Source organism: Lynx rufus, unplaced genomic scaffold (assembly GCF_022079265.1).
Source record: "Lynx rufus isolate CCGP_SWC_20201006 ecotype Redwood Valley unplaced genomic scaffold, mLynRuf1.p SCAF_1, whole genome shotgun sequence".
Classification (NCBI taxonomy): Eukaryota; Metazoa; Chordata; class Mammalia; order Carnivora; family Felidae; genus Lynx; species Lynx rufus.
The window spans coordinates 97,791,940-97,796,188 of record NW_025814823.1 but is presented as its reverse complement, the minus strand read 5'-3'; the positions used below and the strand labels follow the sequence as shown (position 1 = coordinate 97,796,188).

Here is a 4,249-nt window from a genome sequence, read left to right as displayed (position 1 = left end):
AGGAGGAACAGGAGGGAACAAAAGAAAGAATGAAAGAAAATAGGGGCACCTGGGTGGCTCAGTGGGTTGAGCATCCAACTCTCGATTTCAGCTTAGGTCAAGATCCCAGAGTTGTGGGATCAAAGCCCGCACTGGGCTCCATGCTGAGCATGGAGCCTGCTTGGGATTCTCTATCCCTCTCCCTCTGCCCCTCCCCAGCACATGCACATGCTCTCATTCTCTCTCAAAAAAACAAAAACAAAAACAAAAAACAACAGTCTGAAAAGATGTGACATTAATTAAAATCACAATGAGCCATCACTACACATGTATTAGAACAGCTAAAGTAAGAAACATTGATCATGCCCAATGCTGACAAGGATTTGGAGAAACTGGATCTCATACATTGCTGCTGTGTAAGTAAAATGGCATAGATACTCTGAAAAAAAATTTTTTTTTGCAGTGTTTACCATACAATTCAGCACTCATGCTCTTGGACATTTATCTCAGAGAAATAAAAATTTATTTCCCCCTAAAACATGTATACAAATGTTCATAGCACAAATGTTTATGTATGGTAGAAAAATATTAGAAACAATTCCAATGTCCTTCAATGGATGAATAGTTGGACAAACTCTAGAATGTCCACATAATGGAATACTACTCAGAAATAAAAAGGGATGAATTGCTGATACAAGCAGCAACCAGAATGGACCCCCTAGGGCATTCTGCTTTGGTGGAAAAAGGCAGTCTCAAAAGATTACATACTCTTTCTGTCCCTTTCCAACGTTTAAGGTGTCAAAATGAGGATGTGGTGGGTCCTCTGGCGTGAAATTCTGGATTTCCCTGGGTCTTCTGGTAGGAGTCGTGATCTACTAGCCTGACAACACAGGAGCCAAAAATCTGTATATCATCTCTCTGAAAGGGATCGAGGGTCAACTGAACAGACTTCCTGCTGCTGTGGATGTCATGGTGATGGCCATAGTAAAGAAAGGCACAGCAGAGCTCAGAAAGAAGGTACATACAGCAGTGGCAATTTGACCACAAAAGTCATATTGGAGGACAGACGGTGTGTTTCTCTATTTTGAAGATAAGGTGGAGGTCATAGCAAAATACAAGGCAAAATGAACGACTGTGCTGTCACTGGACCAGTTGCAAAAGAGTGTATAGACTTGTGGCCAAGGATTGCATCCAACGCTGGCACCATTGCACAATTCTTTGGTGTCTTTGTTAAAAATACTAATAAAAATTATTTGTTTCCCCCAAAATTACATACTTTATGAGTCCATTTATACAACACTCCCAAAATGATAAAACCACAGAGCTGGAGAACAGATGACTGGTTTCTAGGGATGGGAGGGGGATGAAGTAGGCGGGGGTGTGAGTACAAAGAGGTGGGTGGCCTGAGAGAATTCCTTTGTGGTAATGAAACTGTTCTGTGTCTTTTCATAATTTTTTAAAATTATTTTTCAGTTTATTTATTTTGAGAGAGAAAGTGCACAAGAGGGGTAGGGGCAGAGAGAGAGGGAAAAGTGAATCCCAAGCAGGCCCTGCACCATCAGCACAGAGCCTGATGCAGGGCTTGAACCCACAAACCATGGGACCATGACCTGAGCCAAAACCAAGAGTCAGACGCTTAACGACTGAACCACCCAGGCGCCCCCGAAACAGTTCTGTATCTTGATTTTGGTGGTAGTTACACAAATCTATATATGGGATAAAATTACATAGGACTCTACATACACAAATGCAGTAAAAAAATAATGAACCAGGGGCACCTGAGTGGCCCAATCGGTCAAGCATCTGCCTCCTGATCTCAGCTCCGATCTTCAACTCAGGGTCATGAGTGCAAGCCCCGCATTGGGCTCCAATGCTGCATGGAGCCTACTTAAAAAAAAAAAAAAAGTAACGAGTGTTATTTAGTGAAAATTAAATAAGGTCTGTAGTCTGGTACCAACCTACTGACGTCAGTCCCTGGTTTTGATATTGTACTGCACCTCTGCAACAGGTCACAGCTGGAGAAAGCTGGGTGAAGGGTACATAGGACTCTTCATACTATTTTTACAACTTCTTAGAAGTCTTTAATTATTTTAAAAAGAAAAGTGTACAAAACAAAGAGAGAGAGAGAGAAGACTCTTCAACCCTGGCCATTTTTGATTAGCCCATGTGTGTTTGCAAAGCCCGTGCCCTTCGGGCAGGGTTGTTACCACATAACTCCTGTGTCCTACCGTCAGGCACTGTCAGATGAAAACACACAGTATTACGTGGAAGCTCATCTACAGAAAACACTCATGAATGGTGAGGGAGAGGAGCAACCAAATTATGCTTCTTAGGTTCACTGGTTCACGTCTCTTAATTCTGGGGCTTGTATGCTATGCATAGTGGGTTCCATATTAACTCTGAATTTAAGACCGACCCTTTAACTGAAAGTGGAATCTTCATATATGTGTAGAAAGATTTTCTTAAGTGTCATGAACACTATACAGAAGAGAGGCAGGAGGGAAGGGAGATTCAGGCGACAGGCTGACCAAAGCAAAGCCATTTTGGTTTTAGGCTGACCCTTAGCCTACAAGTCAGCAGGTCATAAAAAGAGTCACAAGAACCAAAGATTCCAAGACCCCACTCCCTCTGGCAGGTAAAAGCTACATAGGCTGAACATTCTTTTTTTTTTTTATTTTATTTTAATGTTTATTTATTTTTGAGAGAGGGGGAAGGGGCACAGAGAGAGGGGGACAGAAGATCTAAAGTAGGCTCCGCGCTGACAGCCGAGTGTCTGACATAGGGCTCGAACCCACGTACCGTGAGATCATGACCTGAGCAGAGGTCGGATGCTTAACTGACTGAGCCACCCAGGTGCCCCTAGGCTGAACATTCTTAAAATTTCTCCCTGTAGGTAATCCACAACCCTAAGACAATGAAAAAACTACTCACCCAATGTAAGTGATACACCCAAAATTTAAAGAGTAAGCCCTTCCCTATAAAGTTAGTTAATTTTTGCGAACTTATAGAAGCTTTTGTTAGAGGCAAAGTGATGTCATCTTCCCTATCTGGGAGGAGAGACCACCACTTTGTCTATGAAGTAGCTCCTTCCTTTCTTCCCTACTTAGTAAACCTTTGTCCCTTTCTCTTAAAGTCTTGCTCTTAAATTCTTCCTTGTGCAAAGCCCAGAACCCTCTAGGCCACTGGCTTGAGGCCCTCCCACTCAGAGCCTTAGTCCATTTGGCATCATAAAGGTAAGCTACTTAGGAAAAACATCCGTATTAAAATTAGCGCTAGAAAAAGACTGAAAAGCTTAGGTTGTCTTACATTTCAAACTTTGTTCTTGCTGATAGCAACCAGGAAGTTAGAGCCTCTTACTAAGATGGCAGCTTTCTCTTTCCTTAAGTTAAAGAGAGTGAGAAGTCAGAGTGCTTTCAGTGGAATTGCTTCTTTTAAAGTCTGGGAGAAAGAAATGTAGCAAATGCTAGCTTCATACAGACTAGAGGGGACATCTTTCTTGGGCTGCTAATGAAAACCAAACTGGCTCAGCAGGTAGGGTAGGTTTTTGAGTAATCAGCCATGTTTATATTATTTTTTTCGTTGAAATTATGCGGTTAGTCAAGAGATAGGTAGAACAAACTAAAACTGAAACTTCAAAAGCCCATCTTTTTGTCATCAGGAGATATAAAAAAAAATCCTGCCATGAGTCACTGAGGATCAGGAAGTGTTGTGATTTGTCCAAAAAGGACTTTGGACACCAATTCTCTGAACACAGCCCAATGAAAGGGAAAAGCTCCTTGTCTTGTATAGAGCCACAAGGAAAGCCACTGGAGATGAAACACAGCCAGGGCCTAAGCTACACATTGGCTCCTTCGTCAGGCTGTGTTGCCTAGTCCTTGGCTAGCAAGAGGACATTGCTGCTTGTTAATGTTTTCCTCCTGAAGACTCAGGGAGCTGGGCAGTGATCAGTGACAAGCAAGCAGACAGAACCAAATAGTGGGCAGGACAAACTGAGATCTGGCTCACTGGCTAGGCTGGCAAGAAACATGGAAGGGCCATGCTCACTGGACCGGTTCAATCATGTGCTTCCGTGTTTTGGTCTTAGCCCTCCGGGGACACAGATATACCCCACTGAGCACAAGGATGTGAAGCCAGAGTTTATCTAGCTTTACAAGTTTGGCTGCAATCTACTTCCAGAAAAATGATGTTTTTAAAATGTCTTCCCCAGGTGCCTGGGTGGCCCAGTCGGTTAAGCATCCAACCTTGGCTCAGGTCATGATCTCATGGTTCG

The 4,249-nt window shown here is 42.9% G+C and overlaps 1 pseudogene; it reads left to right on the top strand.

Moving 5' to 3' along the window:
• Positions 1-341: 341 nt before the first annotated feature.
• On the top strand, positions 342-1,262 carry LOC124509383 (60S ribosomal protein L23-like; annotated as a pseudogene).
• The last annotated feature ends 2,987 nt before the right edge of the window (positions 1,263-4,249 follow it).